Here is a 19,446-nt window from a genome sequence, read left to right as displayed (position 1 = left end):
GGAAATTTGTTATGTGTGGATATATATACGTGTGTGTGTTATACATGGATATATGTTATATATATGGATTATATATATTTATATACACGGATATATATACACCACATAACACTTCTTGTCCCAAGGAACACTTGCTGTCCAGCTATGTTGCAGGGCTGTTTGTGAAACTGTTTCTATGTCTTATTCAACTGTGATATCCCACAGATCTATCACATACAAAGTGCTCAATAAATGGACAATATTTCTGGCACAAATGGATTAAGGAAGCTAAATTTTCAATTGGTAAGAATAAAAAAATACATTGCCCTCAACCTTACTCACGTTAGCGGCTTTAGATATAAATAGGACAAAATTATATCACAGCACTATAATGTCTTCTGGTATAAATATGATAGCATCAATCTTTGACATATCAGAAGAAAATACACCTTTATTTAGATCAATTATGGAAAAGAAGTGAGGTTTCTGGTCTCTTCCAACATTTTCCTCGGTTTTTCCATCTTACAACCACACTAGTTTCCCTATTCCAATATTGAACTATTATTTTACTTTTTCTACTCCTCCCAGCACTATGTTCCCACCTTCCTTCCAACATAGCCACGGTTCCTCCAGCTACAGCCTCCAATGCCACCACGAGGCTTCTCACCACTGAGTTAATTCAATAGTCCACCACACCCTCTTGTCTGTGCTGCCAGGTTTTCAAACACTCCAGATAGCTTCCTTGCTGAAGAATTCAGGCATTATACAATTGCTGGGGAACTCTGTGTAATGAAGATTGGACTTTTAAAAATATATCAATGAGTTTATTTTTCTTTTAAATTTTTGTGTACATTGTCTCTTACCTGAGTAAGAGGCAGCCTGCAAAAGAGCTGGAGATAAAAAGATAGAGTTAAGATTACTGTTTGCCATCTAAAACAAGCATAAAAGCAACAAAAGGACAGTGTAAAGCTAGGATGTAGTGCAAGAAAGAACACATTCTCAGTTATTTTATCTCTCTTATAAACATATCCAGAGAGCATCTGGATGCAAAGGCCATAGAGACTGTTCTTCTGTGCCTGGGGAGGGATGCAGAGATCATATGAGAGAGAAGGAAGAAGCCCTAAGGCTGGCCTTTCTAGTTCAAAGAATTATTTGAGGGGTGGACAGTGGAGTGAGAGGAAGGGAGTGGATCATAGACTTAGATATAAATGCTAAAATTCTGGGATCCCTGGGTGGCGCAGCGGTTTGGCGCCTGCCTTTGCCCCAGGGCGCGATCCTGGAGACCCGGGATCGAGTCCCACGTCGGGCTCCCGGTGCATGGAGCCTGCTTCTCCCTCTGCCTGTGTCTCTGCCTCTCTCTCTCTCTCTCTCTCTCTATTATAAATAAATAAAAATTTAAAAAAAAAATAAATGCTAAAATTCTAAAACTTCTACAAAGAAATAGAGTATCTCTTTAATCCTGAAGTTGACAAAGATTTCTGAGATAGAATTCAAAAAGGACTAACTAGAAAATTAAAAATGAGAAATTAAGTGGTCATTAAAAACATAAAGAAACAAATTTTTGTTGGATCCTTGGACTTCCCTTGGCTTTCATGTGGTTTGGAGGCCCCAGGAAGTCCCTGTGAGGCCCTTCATAAAGTAGACAGTAGCGTGGCCCAGCCAGTGGACTCCTCCATGGTGAGGGACAGGTTGAGGTTACCAGACAACAGAGGTGGTGGTTTAGGTGGCAGACACTGCTACAATCAGAGGCTGTTCCAACACCAAAGAGGGCTGTGCTGGTGGGCCTATCTAAAGGAACTGCCAATCTCTTACTGATCTGAGGAAGGCAAGCCTCCAGCTACATCAAACAAAGGCTTCAGCAGCAAAATCCAGTAGAACACTCATGAATGGAACCAGTTTTAAAAGCCACAAGTCCAAGGAGTAGCCTACACTAGGCTCTTCAGAGCAAAACTCAGGAAGACAACCACAGGGGCGATGGACAGGTGGCCCCAAGATGGGCCACGTCGGCCCATCTTGGGGCCGAGTTGACTCTGAGTTGAAGGCAATCAAGACCCTATGTGCTCACCAGAAACTTTTGCCCCTCCCTTACCTACATAAGGGATTCTTCGAAGAATCGAAGATCTAAAATCTAAAGAAATTAAATGCTTTCAGGGTCTGACCAGCTAGAAGGACAGAAGTGCCATTTCCTGAAATGAGGAAAGTGGTGGTTTCAGAGGAGGGAAAAGGAGGGTTCTGTTTTGGACAAGTTAAGTATATGGAGCTTGCTGGACATCCACATAGAAATGTCAAGTCAGCAGTGGACAATAGGAGCCTGGAATTCAAGTGAAGACAGGGCTAGCAATATAAGTTTGGGAGTTAATTTTCAAAACCATAGGAATGGGCTAGGGAGTAAGGGTAAACAGAAAAAAAGTAGTCTAATGCCTGGGTCCTGGGGCACTCCAGCATAGATAGATCAGGAAGGGAGCAATTCTCCTGGTTCAGAAAGTAAAAGTGATGATGATATAGTTCTTGACTCAGCAATGATTGATTTCACGAAAAATTGTCCATGTAATTGTACTAAGAGAAAGGAAGAAGGAAGAACAGGTATGTGTGGAGTTATCAAAGTGACACATGATCCACTTCCAAAGTAAGAATATAATAAATAACTCAAAATTATGAATAAATAGCTTTATAAAGATGATATATGGAAACAGGAAGGTTTATACCATGAGGAATAACTGAAGAGTAGAAAACAGCTTCTTTGGTGTGGGAGGCAGAGGGATTGGAGGATGGGGAATGAAAGAATGGAGCTAGAGATTACTCTTCATTTAAACTTCACACAGTTGACCTTGAACAACAGGAGGATTAGGGGATTAGGCCACCACCTGACTCCATGCACAGTGGAAAATCTGCATACAACTTTTGACTCCCTGAAAATTTAACTAGTAAGAGCTTGCCCTTGACCAGAAGTCTTACTGATAACATAAATGGTTGATGAACACAACTTTGTATGTTATGTGTATTATACACTATATACTTAAAATAAAGAATAGAGAAGAGAAAAAAAATGGAGGTGTTTTTCCAGAATAAAAGTTATTGGCAGAGATAAATTATGTCTGAGTGACCCATCTCTGAGGCTGGGCAAATATCTAATTCTTAAACATCTGCTCCCTTTCTTGTTGCCCTATGAACTGCATTCCTTTCCTCCAATGTCTCAGACTCCTATAACCTTCTCACTAGTTCAGGAGGACACATATGCCTCATTTTGCCTGTCTTTGGAATTTCTGTGTCTGTGTGGAGTCCCTGTATGTACCTATTAAATTTTATTTTCTCGTTAATCTACATTGTGTCCATTTGATTCTTAGTCCAGCTAGAAGGACCTTTGAGGGTATGGAAATTCTTGCATTCTGATAGGCCTCTTCCAATTCTTCATAGCAGCAGGTGATTATATTAACCAATTTCTTCATAAATGTAAAGTTTATTTTTATGAGATTCGGGATTAAACTCAGGGTACTTGTGTTGCTAACCTGTGACATCCATCAAGCTAGGCAACCACTATTATCCAGCAAGCAAAGTATAAATGTGACAATAAAATGCCCCAATAAGGGTTCCCAGGATGGTGAATGGATCCTCTGATCTCTACTTGCAACAGCATTTGCACATAATATATTTTACTACGTTTCTGCCAGCCCATTGGACAATAACTTTCTTGAGAATGGGAGAACTCCTTATTCTTTGAATATTTACACTATGTAGAAGCATATAGGATAATCCGTTATGTAAAATGATGAAATTTACCTTTAGCTCTAAATCTCCAGACAGGGCACGTGGGTGGCTCAGTGGTTGAGCTTCTCTTTTCTGCTCAGGGTGTGATCCCACGGTCCTGAGATCGAGTCCTGCATCAGGACCCCCTTGGGGAGCCTGGTTCTCGCTCTGCCTATGTCTCTGCCTCTCTCATGAATAAATAAATAAAATCTTAAAAAATAATAAATAAATAAACTTCTAGACAATTAGAGGAATTAGATTTTTAAGAGTCTATTGAAGAGACCGTACAGTAACCAAATGTTCAAGATTTGAGGGAGTCAAGATGCCAAAAGAAGGAACTACATTGATATAAACCTGAAATTAGTTTTTGTGTTTCCCCTAGATATGTTCAACTTGGTGATAGAACAAGAATTGAAGAAGTCCAAAAGAAAATCACAGTGAAATGACTGAGATATCATGGACAGTCTGTACAGTCTTCAACAATCTCAAAATACTGAGGATGTAACAAATGAAGTTCCAGGTCTGGTAAGAAGGAGCAGCTTCTCTATATTCCCCAGGCTTTTAGCCACTGTATTTAACATTCTATGGCACAAGAATAAAAGCAAACAGAGAGACCAGCATTTACTAAGAATAAAACTTGACTTGAAAGTAGTTCTTATTAAAAGACTTATTAAAACTTCTTAGCAGACTAGCAATACAAGAGATAGGATTTCCTTAATATGATAGAAGGTATCCTAAATACATATATATTTATACATATAAATTATAAATATATAATAATATATAAATATTATAAATATATAATAATATAAATATATAAATAATAATGGGTAAATATTTTATATAAATATATGTATAATATATACATATATCTTAATGGTTAAATATCTAAAGATTTCCTTCTGATCTAGAATGAGACAAAAATGCCCTCTCTTACTATTCTTTTTCTTACCACTCTTTTTTTCTTTACTGGAGATCCTATAGTCAGTACTACAAGACAAAACATGCATATTTATACATTCACATATTAGTTATATATATGTATATATGTGTGTATGTGTGAATAAAAGGAATAAATAAAACTGTCAATTTTATAGAACATGGTTATATACATAAAACATGCCTAAATATATATAGACAAATATGGAAATATGAGAGTGCATTTAGCAAAATCATTTTTTAGAAATCAACATAGAATGTATATTTATATAATTAGCAATAGACAAAATACTATTTTCAATGACATCAAAACATCAAATACCTATGTTCGCTTCAGCAGCACATATACTAAAACTGGAATGATACAGAGAAGACTAGCATGGCCCCTGCACAAGGATAACACGCAGATTCATGAAGCACTCTCTATTTTTGGGAAATCTCCATAATTTTCAACTTACAAATTTTTTAAGGCATTTCTGCATTTTTACATGTATGTGACTTGATTGGTGTTACTAATGTTTTGGTAAATATTTGCTATGTTTTTTTATTTCACTTAATTCTAACAATTTTTTACTTTAATAAAATGTTCTAAACATTGAAAAAAATTAAATACCTGCAATTCAGTCTACAAAATGCTTTCAACATTTCCATATAAATAATTAGAAGAACTTTTACGATAAATTAAACATTTTTTTAATAGAGAGCTATGCCATGTTCATGGAAAAAAGGTAAAATATTTAGAAATATAAAAACACTAAATTGGGGCAGCCCAGGTGGCTCAGCAGTTTAGTGCTGCCTTCAGCCCAGGGCCTGATCCTGGGGACCTGGGATCGAGTCCCACGTCGGGCTCCCTGCATGGAGCCTGCTTCTCCCTCTACCTGTGTCTCTGCCTCTCTCTCTCTCTCTCTCTCTGTCTCTCTCTCTCTTTGTGTCTCTCATGAATAAATAAATAAAATCTTTAAAAAAAACACTGAATTAACCTATACATTCCATGGAATCCCAGCATATATATGGGTGTGCATAAATTTATATACTAATTCTAAAATTTGTATGGAAATCCAAAAGACCAAAAGCACCAAGACAATCTTGGAGTGGAGGGACAAATTTAGAACACTTACACTAGCAGACATCAGGTCTTATTATAAAGTTCCAAAACTTGAGATTGAAAGGTATTGGCATATTATTAAGCAGTAAGCTGAAAAGAACAAAATGGAGTGCAGAACCAGACCACATACACAGTCACCTGACTTATACAATGAGGGAAATACAAATACCATAAGCTACAAACATAGGTAGAATAGTAACTACAAAAGGTAAAAACTGAGGAGGCCACTTTTAGGCAACACACTTGAACAATGGAAACTTGATCAAGGCAAAAGGGCCCACAGCACTGAGATGAATGCAAACAGGCTCTTTAAGTGACCCACCTCAAAATAGCCATAGATTCTAACCAATCAGAGGGCTATACTTACAACCAGTCACAGTCACCAAAAAAAAAGGGAAAATTTGATAGTTCTCATACCTCTTCACTCCACTCTATAACTATGGCCCCTCAACCCCACAGCAGACAGCCTCTCCTTTGCTGTCCTACCTGCTGCTCCTTTGCAGAGTATTCAGTAAACTTCATTCTATTTTGTTCTGCCTTGGCTGAATTCTTTCATTGCCTATGACACTAGCTCCCACCCAACAGGGAGACCCCATAACAATTACAATAAAAAATTGGAAAAAGTCTTAGACATTTCACAAATAATGGAGTGTCCAAGTGTTCAATAAGTACATACATGTAAAAGTATTCAACTCTTTTAGTCGTGTCAAAGAAAAATGACACCAAAGGGAATTAAACAGGCAAGGGAGTCCTTATTCAAGACTAATAGGGGTCAAGATAATTGCAGTAGGGGAGATTGAACTCAACTTGCTAAAACAAGAAGCAGGGAAGTTTTTGAGCATAGGCTGAGCCAGCAGGTCCTCTTGGAGGACCTTAGGAGGGAGGTTGGTCAAGGCAAGAGTAGGCCATCTGTGTTTGCTAATAGGTGCTTATCAAGAGACTTGGAGAAGATTTACATTTCAAAGGACCAGACATACTCTAACTAATGGGAGGTAAAGGGCCTGTATATTAGCTAGGATGCACCAGGGAAGCTACTCTCCAAATGGGTTGAAAGCTCTCAGCAGAAGTGAGGAAGGGGGAAGAGAAAAAGCCCCAAAGGAATGCTTTGCTCTGCAGAACCAGCAGTTCTAGCCAGAGAGATGCCCAACTAGATGTTTTACCTGATAACCCTGTACTGGGCATTCCTGGCCCCTTCGGTGAGCTATTTTGAGCTGGAATGGAGCTGAGAATCTGCATAGAAGCCCTGTGAGTTGTTCTGAAGTTACTTCTGGCTCATTATAATACTAAGATCTCCTCTTATGGACAGTTTTCTGCCATTTTTTTTAACATACAATGTATGCACTAGCATGCTGACATGTTGAATATGTGCAACTGAACCAAAGTGCTCGTGCAACCTGCCTGCTCCCACCCCTAGCACACTGAATAAAGAGATTTCCTGTACTAATACCACCACGAGACATTTGTCTCCTTACTTGAAAAAGTAATAAAAAGTTCTTTGCTTTCAATACTATTTCTGGGGTTGTGTTCAATTTGATGTTCCCTAACTGTGGTTCATAAATGGGCTATCTCTTGATTGGATGAGAGCCCCCAAATATGGGGCAACTATCATGTAGAAGCTGGTGACACTGGCAGTGAAAGTATTCACTGAGGCAGAACAAAAGAGTCAGAAGTTTATTGAATAAACCCAGCACAAGGAAGGGTTGGGGTCAGGACAGCAGAGGAGAGACTGCAACAAGGCAGTGGATGGTGGCCATTTTTAAAGGGGGAAGATGAGGAGGTAAGGTCATGTATAGAATCTTCCATTTTTTGGGAACTGTGCCTACTTCTAAGTAGCCCATTGGTAAGGTAGGGTCTATGGATATTTTGAGGTGGGTGGCTCAATGGACCTGTCTTCAGCCAGGTGGTCACTGTGACCCTTTCTCTATTCCATTGTTCAAGCATGTTCACCTAAAAGCAGCCTCTATACCAACCAGTGCACTCTTTTAGTTCCATTAGTCATAGTTAGACAGAAATCTATGTGAAGCTTAGCCAAGCTGAGGGGAACTTGAAGGCTATCTTGATCATTTTCAAAATGATCACTAATCTTTCATTTATTGCTATAATTTTTTCACTTTAAAACTGCTGATGAAGTTCTGAAGCTGCCGGTAAAACTCTAAATGAAATAACACAAATCAAAGTGCCCAACACAGGGGCATCTGGCTGGCTCAGTTAGTAGAGCATGATCTCAGAGGCACAAGTTTGTGCTCAAGGCACATCTTGAGCGGAGAGTCTACTTAAAAAAAAAAAAAAAAAGTGCCAATACAGGGCCTGGTCAGTACAGGCATATGGGTTGAATAAAATGAACAAATGATCGCATAATAATCATAAAATTGGTAAATTGGTGTTCACAAGTTATTAGCAGATTTGAGCTTAGATGAGTAAAATACCATAAATATGTTGATTAGCCTTCCTAAATGTTCACTAAATGTAAAATGATGCTACCTCAGGCCTTAAGAATACATCTTCATTTAGATAATAAATATAATGGGGGTGATGAAAGGCACACACACAAAGACATCCAGAAATTGACAGCTTGTCTTTAAAAGATTAAAAAAATTCTGTCACTTTCTTGCTCTCCCAAATCACACCGTCACTTCTAAGATATAGATGGGCTCATGACCATGAATGTTAAACTATAAAATTATTTTTAAACTCATATCAGCCTTGGAAAGAGATAGTTTTATCCAGATATTAGCAAAGAAACCTTTAACCAAAATGTTATTATGACCAAAAAAAATGTGACAAAATTAAAGATGTGGAGTTTGAACCCATAATTGTCAGACTCCAAGCTGATGTTCTTTCTTTGCAGGTAGTAAAAAACATTCCAGTGCTGATATGCTAGGGGCATTTGCAAGGAAAATTAGGAAGTGCTCAATACCCACGGTAATGTTATCGCTTAAAATAAGCAAAGTGGGAAAATTCAATAAACCCCAAGCTCCAGCAAGTTATTTACCTCTAATTTTAGAATGCCTACAATAAAACCACTACAGTAACAACAAAAGTGACTGCTGTCATCACCTTCCCTGTTGGAGTGACGGCTGCACATTTGTAAAACAAGGAAATGTGATGATTATTCAAGAACTATACACAAATGACCTGCCTGCCTGTGAAAAAAATGAGCTGACAGCCTTTGGCTGTTTTCACATAAATTTGGGTCCAGAATGTCCCTAGTTAACAACAGGCCTCCCTCCATTTAGCCCCCTGTGCATTTTTTTCCAATGTAGGAATAAGAATTCTTTAAGACTTAGCAACTTCTACCAATCTTTCAGGGCTCTTTTAGATTTCTCAAGCTTTATTTTTGTGCTATCACATATACACAGAAATATGCACAAATCATAAGAGTAAATACTTGCAAATTGTAAACACTTCTACCAGTTATAAATATCAGCCAGTCAGCCCAAGAATAGAATATTAGAGGCAACCCAAAGCCTTCTCTTAGACTCACTCCCATCATGACCACTCAGCCTCCTTAAAGCCAGCCACTGTCCTGACTTCTCTCCATGGATTAGTTCTGTTTGTGAACTTCATACACATGCAATCATACAGTGTATATTCTCTGTTTTGCTTTATTGCATTCAACATTATGTCCGCATAATTCATTTATTTACATACTATATTATAGGAATATAACACCATTTCTTTCTCCTTTTCTCCTATTGTTAAATACATGGGTTCTTTCAAGTATCCAGCTCTTTACCTCGCCCACAGCTGCCTAAAAAAATTTTAGATAGAGGATCTGCTCCAGGAAGAGCGACATTACCATCGATAACCACATTACCCTATGAACTAGCTAGAGTAGACCAGAAAGAACCTAGCAAGGGCTATTTGATCAAATTCCTCTATGTCCCATTGTTTCTGAGTGACCCAGTAAACATTTGTTCATTAAACATTTACCCTTTTTTATCTTCCTATAAATTACATTTCTTCTCTTTGTAGTCCCAGGACCCTACTCCTTTCTCATTAGTTCAGAATGGCAAATATACTTCATTTTGCCTGACTGTCTTCGGAATTTCCATGTCTGTGTGGATTCCCTGCATATATGAAATTAAATTTAATTTTCTCTTGTTAATCCATCTCATGTCGATTTGATTCTTAGTCCAGTTAGAAATACCTTGAAGGAAAAAGGAAAGACCTTGAAGGGAAAAGGAAAAGCCTTCCAATCCATCACAGACATCTTCACACAGTTAAAACAAAACAAAATGAAATGAAAACTCACAGAAGAGAAATTGGAAATCTTTGCCAAAACTACATATTTATTATCTACTCTTTTACCTTTATCCCACTTTTGGAAATTTAACCTTGAAGTTTCATCTCTAAAATAAGAAATAATATATGCAAGATTATTTATGGCAATAGTGAAATATTGGAAATGCAAAACTAAAAACAAAACAAAAACCCTACCAAAAAAACCAGAATGATTGAATTTCAAATAAACAATGGTGTACCCACACCGTAGAGAACTTTGCTATCCATATGAATGAAAAAGATCTTTATACAGTGATATGGACTTGTACTGACAGTCTATTTTTAAGTAAAAAGATTGAGGTATAACAGAGTATATGTACTTTGCTACATTTTGTGTAAGAAAAATGACCTCAGAAATATGTATATTCTAAAGTATATAGGTGATTTTATATTTATATGAATTATTTTCATAAAAAACAATATATATGATCATATTTTTGTGTATTTTTATATATGCATGTATGTGTATGTATTCTCATTTTTACAAAAGTAAATACAAGAAGGATAAACAGAAATTTCATGATGAAACACGGGTACCTATGGGGTGTATGGGAATAGGGTTGGAAAAATGGGTCTAGCTATGTGACTACTCTAAATTTTGTGTGCTCTATACTTTAATTTTTATAAATAAAATTTATAAAAGATGAAAAGGGGGCAGCCCAGGTGGCTCAGCGGTTTAGCGCTACCTTTGGTCCAGGGCATGATCCTGGAGACCCGGGATCGAGTCCCATATCGGGCTCCCTGTGTGGAGCCTTCTTCTCCCTCTGCCTGTGTCTCTGCCTCTCTCTCTCATGAATAAATAAATAAAATCTTAAAAAAAAGATGAAAAAGAAACACCCTAAAATCAAATATAACCAGAAACCAATGAACTTAGTACACATCACATTGATCAAATAAGCACAAATAAGCACATAGGAGACAAAGAATTAATTGAATAACTTTTGAACATAGTACCTTGGCTATACAGTCCTAGTTGTATATATTCTAAAAACAACAAAAACACCACACAAAGAAATCTTGAACTTGAATTAATAGATTTGTTTAATAGTGGTATTGATAGAGTATTTCTGAAGCCACTTGGTATGCATAATAAGAATGAGCAAATAAGTAATATATTATTTTTATTGGAAACCTGTTTCTCATTGGAGAAAGGAGTTACCAATGTGTAATAGGGGAAAGTGAGGAAAGATTTGTGATACTGGAATTGAATTTGAGATATTAATATAAGTTTGATATTATCCACAAATTATTTTTCCTAACTGTATATACTGATAAAGCCTACAATAGGAATTGAAAAACTTTTTCTTTTTTTTTTTTCTATAAAGAGGCATATAGTAAATACTTTAGGGTTTAAAAACAGTATGGGATCTCTTTCATATAATCTTTCTTAAAAAGTATTTCTTTGTGTGTTTGTTTTTGTTTTGTTTTTAGTTTGGTTTGGTTTGGTTTTGCAACTCTTTAAAAACTTTAAAATCATTCTCTGCTCAGAAGCTCTACAAAAATAGGCCACAAGTGGGACATGGCCCATTGGCCATAGTTTACTGACTCCTGGGCTTAGAAACAAAGATACTATACCTAAGACCCCAATCCTGGCTCCTAAAAACAATTCACATGTAAAGGGATCCAGGCTTCCTTGGGGAAGCAAATGACTTCAGGTACAGGACAAGGAAAGTGCGCGATAATCCTAAAACATCTCATACTAGAAAGCACGGGGAAAAAAAGGAGGCAACAGCAATGCTTCCACGGGCAACTTCAGTAAAATTTGAACATAGCGATGCATTATAACACATTGGGGAGACAAAATTAAAAGGATCCTTGAATGGTGCCAAAGAAGAACAGAATTATAAAGTCACCATTTTGATGCCAGAATGTGATTATTAATTCAGGCAGTGATCATCTACAGAAAACAAAACAAGTGGGTAAGTTTTTGAGGAATAAGATAGGCATACAGTTTCAAAGAATCACAAATTACTTACCCATTACAAAGGATAAAAACTATAGTGACTCCTGAATATCACAGAAGTAAGGGGTGCTGACCCCCACAGGGGCGAAAACTTACAGGTAACACTTAACTACTAGTAGCCTACTGTGGACCAGAAGCCTTATCAATAAAATTAGCATATTTTTTGTATTCTTATAATAAAATTAACTAGACAAAAGAAAATGCTATTAAGAAAATCATAAGATGGGCAGCCCGGGTGGCTCAGTGGTTTAGCGCTGCCTTCAGCCCAGGACCTGATCCTGGAGACCCTGGATCGAGTCCCATGTCAGGCTCCCTACATGGAGCCTGCTTCTCCAGAAAATACATTTACAGGACTGCACTATAAAATATATTCACATATAAGTAGACCCGTGCAGTACAAACTTGTGTTGTTCAAGCATCAAGTACTGTGGATCTGGGGGCAACATTCTTAACCAAGTGATCCTCTGAGCATCACCAGTAGTCCAACAGACTGAAATCCCAATGCCTCCCAATGGGATGCAATGAGAAGTACACAATATCAGCTACACAAAAACAGAAGTTTAACCTGAATCTAATCATGGAGGAGACAAATTCAGACTGGAAGATTCTATGAAATAACTGACCCAAACATTTCAAACAAGTTAATATCACAATAGCATCAACATGAAATCTCAAAAAAGACTAGATGAAGAAAGATGACAATCAAATGCAGTGGGTGACATTTGCCTGGATCAGTCATAATAATATCTATAAAATCATTTTTGAAAAAATTGATAAAATTTGAATATGAGCTATATACTAGGTAATATAATATTGGTAAGTTTGTTTTAAATCTCTTGGGCATGTCAATGGTATGGTTACATAGAGGAGTAGCTTAGTCCTTTAGAGATACATGGTGAAGTATTTGAGGGTGACACATCATGATGTATTCAACTTACACTTAAATGATCTTCATTTGAGAAAGAGAAAGCAAAAGTGGTGAAGTATTTACCATTAGTAACTCTAGATAAAGAAAATCTGGGGATTCATGATGCTTTTCGTTGAACTTTGTTGTACCTTTGAACATTTCTAAATAAAAAATTAGCATCAAAAGGAAGTATATTTTTTACCTAACTTGCAAAATTATGTAAATTGTATGTTTATATTTTAGTAACAAACAAAAACAAAGCCTTTAAAAACTTCATGTACATTAATAGAAAAGTTATTAAACAAATTATCCATGTGATATACAGACATCAAAATATGAAGCAGATCTATATCTATCTATCTATCTATCTATCTACATACAATGGTATATATGTATATATACACACACATGCACAGACATGATATACAGATCTTCCTTGACTTACAGTGAGGTTACTTCCTGATAAACCTATTATAACTTAAAAATATTGTTAGGTCAAAAATGCATTTACTACACCTAACCTTCCAAACATCAGAGTTTAGCCTATTCTACCTTAAATGTGCCCAGAACACTTACATTCACCTACAGTGAATATACAATTTCCACATAAAGGGATCCTGTCTACAGTTGGGCAAAATTATCTAACATAAAACCTATTTCATAATAAAGTGTTGAATATCTCACGTAACTTACTGAATACTGTGTAAAGGTGATAGAATGGTTGTTTAAGTACATGATGGTTTTCAGACTACGTATTGTTTACCCTCATGATAATATGATCATATGGCTTCCACTGGCCTGCATCAGCAGAGACAATCATACATATTGCTATCCTAGAAAGGGATAAAAATCCAGAATTCACAATGTGGTTTCTACTAACCACATAATTGCTTTCACACCATGATAAAATCAAAGAATCATTAAATTGAACCATCGTAAGTCAGGGACCATCGGTACATATTTTAAGGGGGGAAAGTTAAGGTGAAGAAGAGTGTGAATATTGCTCATTTCTGTTACAATAGACAGTTTCTGGAGGGATATACAAGAATGCATTTACAGTGGTTTCCCACAGAGAATGAGATGGGACTCACAGAAAGGATTTTAATTTTCACATTACTCACATCATTACTACAATAATTTGTTTGCTATGAGCATGTTATCACTTCTTTAATAAAAAATAGGCATCTATCTCCTTCCCGCTAAAAAGAACAAGATCTTAATACACTATAAAACTCCTATGATAATAAACCAAAGCCATAACTATTACTTAACCAACAGTTTTGCTCTGTTGATGAATTAGGCAGTCTTTGATGTTTAGCCAAAGACAGTCTTGGTATAGGGTGAAGGCCACAGCTACAGGGACAGCTGGCACGTGCTGGTCTAAGTGGACGCACATAAATTAGATGCCATCCCTTCTGCCTGCCTGGGTTAAATTCCATGAACACATCCAACGTCTAGATTCTGAATGGTCCTAAAATTCAGAAGGGAAGTGACCAGTTTTAGCCTCATCAAGTATTGTAAGGACCTGGTAAACTGTAAGTCAGAGAACTCATGTGTACTATTCTCATTTCTTTGAAACTTCAGTTATGACCTTGCAGTCAGAGCAATTAATATGATCTCTATTGGTTTCAAATTGGGGACATGAGCTCAGAAAAATTAAGGGATATGCCCAGATTGTGTTGGTGATGATGATATCAACTTTCTTCACAATATTCTTGGCTACCACTAACAACTGGTTAATATCAGCAAATAAAAATATTAGATATATTTTCACCAGGGAAGCCTGAGCCCACGAAATATGGGGGAGGTATGCCCCCATCTTGATTTAAATGGGATTATATGTACCCTTTCAAGATGGCTTTCTTATTTATTTAGGCATTCACAGTAATAGCCTCGGATGAAGCAACCAACTTGCAACATTTTACGGGAGTCTATAAGACAGTCTCAGAGACCTGTAAAGCAATTAACTTCTACAGCCATTCTCAACATTTTATCTCTAAGCAATTTACATGAGAAGTTAAACATGACAAGGATTACAAACACAGATCTGATGATACCTTTTGTTCATTTGTGGATAAAGCCCAGTGGATTGGGAAAGTTTAGGCAAACAAAATAAGGCGGCCGAGATAATTCATACCATGAGCACGATTCAATAGCATTCGTTAAGCCAAAGGCAGCTAGGCATCTCAAAGCAAGAACTTCCAGGACCATAATCAATACGTTACCTCTGACATTTACAAACACCCCTTAGAAGCAAAATACTATTTTAAAACCTTTTAATGTCATTTTATGAAGTTGGCTTGCCCTTTAAATGTCTTTTCATTCCTCCTAAGAATTAAATCAGTTTCAGGGAGGACCCCTTTTTGATTATTTGAACAGCAGCTGGGGATATGAAACTTAAAAAAAGAAGACTCTTGACCTGCTTGTAATAGCCTACTCTCATTGTTACTGCCAACCTTTCAACTCTTCTACTTTCCTTTCTTAATGATTCATGAAAGGCAGTGACAGTTTCTTTCTCTTACGGAAGCCTCTGCTTGAGAACCAAATGGGACTGAAGAGACATGCAGATAAGGCTTTTTTAAGTATGGCTTTAGAGAGCCATGGTCTTGCTTGGTTTTACCAGTTTCTGGCACACAGGAGATATCCATTATCTGAGTGCATTGAAAAGAGTCTGCAAAAGTGAGGATTCCTCTGGTGAACATGGGCAGGTATGAGGCCCTGCATGAGAACTAATGGAACTGGGCAAAAGCCAGAAATGAGTGAAACAAGGGCTAGGTATGCTGGCTATGTGGCTTGTGACTAAGACAAACACAGGCACAAATGGAATTGAAGGTGTACTATTCAATTAAGAAAAATTAAGGGACTTGCCCAGATTGTGTTGGTGATGATGATATCAACTTTCTTCACAATATTCTTGGCTATTCTTGGCTACAACAAAAGTTGTGCGAGGCCCCAGGTAAATGCATACATGATGCTATTCCATAATGGTTCTGGAAACTCTTCCATCTCAGAAGAACCCAAAATGTATAGTTTATGTCCAGCCTCCTGAGGATGAAGCCAAGAAGAGCGAGACAAAGTAGTTGAATTGCTTTAACAAAATGAAACAGGATACTAGGTATGCATATGGTTCAAAACAAGATCCATAGCTCTCCCCTTTAAACATAGAGCCAGCACTAAATCCTTCAGAACAGGATATCTGAGGAGTCACCAGATTAATGGAAGCAGATGTTCTGTGCAGGAAATTTGATACAGAAACTAGAGCTAAGCCAATCAACAAGTGGTATTTAATAACTCAAAGTTTCCCCCAGAACACTCTAGATTGGAGTCCTCAGTAAGTAATAAAGGCCATACCCTTGGGGCTCAAGTTGTTCTAGTTAGGAATATTACAGTAACATCTTCCCTTTGGAAGTCATGACCATGGAGAAATATAGATAGTGGGTATAAGAAAAGTGACTAGGCTACTGATAGAATAGACAGATCTCTACTCAGTAAAAATGCCAATGCCCTTAAACTAAAACATCTGTCTAGGAATCATTGAAACCGTCTATCTGAGGACTGTCTGTGTGTGCATCTGCCCTTCCCACTAATCCTACTGTTATCACTGATGAAAATCAAACCTTAATTGGAATCCAGCCTGGGTCTCAGCATAACCTATAACAATTACTGCAGCTGGTACATTGGGCCAAGATGCATATCCAAATGTCAAAACTTATAAGGATCATAGCCTTAAAGCTTTTTATCAGTAATGTTGTCAATTAAGTAAGCTATCATTTGCCTCCCTCTGCTTAGATTTTGAACCAGAGAAAGTTAAAATTCATTGATTGTATCCTCATATTATAGATAAGGACATTAAAGGTGACTCAGAGATAGAAGGATTTGCCCAAATGTTCATAGTCAATTTTAGTCAGAAGATAGTAAAGTATTCTTGATTTCATAATTCTCTACCAGTACCATAGTGTTATTTTAGTCAACTAACACAACCCAAATTTCCTGAATTTCAGCTGCCCAGAAGGCCAGATACATGCAGCCCATCCTCTGTAAGTAAAGAATAGGGAGCAACCTAAATATTAGTCTGAGACCTCTGATATCAAAGATCTTGTTTTGTTATCCCTGTGATTTCTATTCTATGAGTGCCCTTTGGTTCTATATGGATTCTTTCAAAATATGGCTACCTTTACATGTGAGGGTTTCCTCAACTGCCCTCATGGCTCTGAGTAAAATGATGACACAACAGAGCACAAGACTAGGAATAAGAAGAAATGAGTTTAAGTCTAGATTCTGGTGCTCTATGTCTGTTGGACCAGGAAAGTCACAGGTCAGTTGCAATTTCATCATCTAAAATATAATGAATTCTTAAAGATGATAGACCCAAAACATGCATGTGTACCCATTACATGGTCTATTTGAATTAAAAAATATATATATATATATATATATTATAATGCTGGAAAACAGGAAAGGATGCCAATAATGGACCAGAAAAAATGGAGGAAGTTCTAGGGGACAGAAAACAAATAAAAGGTGTTGACAGGACAGATGTAAAAGAGAAAAATTCACAACTTAAAGCATGACAAGTAAAGAATAGCATTCGAAATGGAGCCTCAGAGAAGCTTCAGATACAATCAACTTATACCAAAGTGGGCATACACCCTGGGTTAATCTTCATGGTAATAAGTTAGCTGCTTGGCCGGAAAAGCGATATATAGTTTTCCTTACAACCTCCTAACCCATGTTGAAAGAGTCCACACAGCAAACAGTAGTTTACAATGCCAGGGTAAATTTTCCTTTAACGAAAGTAGGCATGACTACTAGAGCCTGTTAGAGGAGCAGGGCAAGACAAAGACTACTCTGGACTTACTCTTCAGACAGTACAATCAGGAGAAGGAAAAAGGTAAAATAACTCCTTCCACACTCAAAAGCACCAATGTGCCCTACCTCCAGTGTAAAGGGCTCTTCATGTGAGCTACTATGGTAGACCAGCCAGATTGCATTTTCTATCTAGCACCCTTTAGGGAAGCTGCTTGTTAAAACACCTCATAGCAAACACAGAACTCAGTCAGTCCTCCCATCCAAGGGAGAGGTTATTTACACAGCTCCAAAGAAAAGCCCAGCATCCTAGGTATACTAATTACCTCATCTTTGTTTGGGTCCCCACCAAGTCTAACTTAAGACAAGAACCATGAGTGCAGTTAGTTTATTTGGGAGGTGATTTCAGGAAACAGGTGTGAAGATAGCAAGAATAAATCAGGAATGAAGAAATTCAATAAAGAATGTATAACTTGAGGATTGATGTTAGAGGTAAGTAAGGATCTATACTGTGAGGAACATCTAAGGAACCACGTGACAAAGAATTGTGTCTTTGAAGAACATATGACTAATGCATTTATCCACTAATCTCTACTCCTACAGAAGGTAGGGGTGGCTTAGAAGCATTATCCAATCCATATTTCCATGTGGTCCTGGCATGGACTATGTGAGTGCCAGCAGTTTTTGAAACCACTAAGCCAGAACTGTAGAGAGATGTGGCAGGAAATTGGGGTAGATTATTGGCAATGTGAGGGACCTGTCCACCAGAGCAGCAACTGAAATTTAAAGGGGACCAAGGGAAATGGTATGGTCTCACAAAAGGTATGTTAGATTCATTCATAAAAACAAACCAATAGCTAAATATCCTAGGATATTTAAGGAAAGCTAATCACAAACACACAAAAAAATCCAAAATGGAAAAAGTAATATTTGACCTCAAAGAAGTTAGAATGGATCAAAGAAGAAAACTCTGAAATGATACTAGTATCTTCAGGTAGAACAAAACTGTTTCTTTCAAAGACAAAAATAGGCCTCCAGGGAAAGGAAGTAAACAGAAAAAAGAAAACTTCAGAAAGGCAAGCATGTTATCAAAAAAATTAGTAATTGGACTGGATAATAGAATAGATAGGGCTAATTACCAAGACTAAGCTAAGAGAAAGTACCCTTGAACTGAAAAAAAAAAAAAAAATCGTTTCAAATTGATTCAAATGGCCACCAAAATCAGTGGTGGGAGGTGGGGTGAATCTGCACTTTGAGACAACTTAGGGAATCTCAGAAGTCCTAGAACAAAAAAAAAAATTATTAAAGCTTCCATAGTTGGAGAAAGAATCAAAGTAACATCAAATCTCTCATCTGCAGCAATGGATGCTGAAAGAGAGTACACTTTTTTTTTTCAAATTTCTGATTTTTAAACCCTGAAATATATACCCAATCAAGCCATTAAACAAATATTGGACAAAATGATTTTTAGATATTTCAAAACTCCTAAAACATAAGAGTCATAATCCAAATTAAAACAGAAACCCTTCAGAGGTACTCCAGGAGAAAAAAATGTATAAGGAAACAGATAATGTGGATTTAAGAAATAGCAGCACTGAGTAGTCCCTAGAAAATATGAAGAAAACTGGAGGGAGGGAAGCAGAATCACTTGGGTCTTGACACTTGAGTATCTTGAGGGTAGAGGAAGTAGGACTTAAAGATATAGAACTAAAAATTCTG

General features: G+C 37.1%; 1 long non-coding RNA gene and 1 other non-coding gene across 2 annotated transcripts in view; one reads left to right on the top strand and one right to left on the bottom strand.

Moving 5' to 3' along the window:
• Positions 1 to 19,446, bottom strand: part of LOC140594433 (uncharacterized) — a 431,755-nt gene that overhangs the window by 64,202 nt on the left and 348,107 nt on the right. The gene's annotated exons all lie outside the window — the stretch shown is intronic.
• Positions 4,989 to 5,093, top strand: LOC112933289 (U6 spliceosomal RNA). Its single transcript, XR_003237632.1, has one exon. It is a non-coding gene; the product is annotated as a U6 spliceosomal RNA (small nuclear RNA).

This window comes from Vulpes vulpes, chromosome 11 (genome assembly GCF_048418805.1).
Source record: "Vulpes vulpes isolate BD-2025 chromosome 11, VulVul3, whole genome shotgun sequence".
In the NCBI taxonomy this organism is placed as follows: domain Eukaryota; kingdom Metazoa; phylum Chordata; class Mammalia; order Carnivora; family Canidae; genus Vulpes; species Vulpes vulpes.
This window is presented reverse-complemented; position numbering and strand designations above follow the sequence as displayed.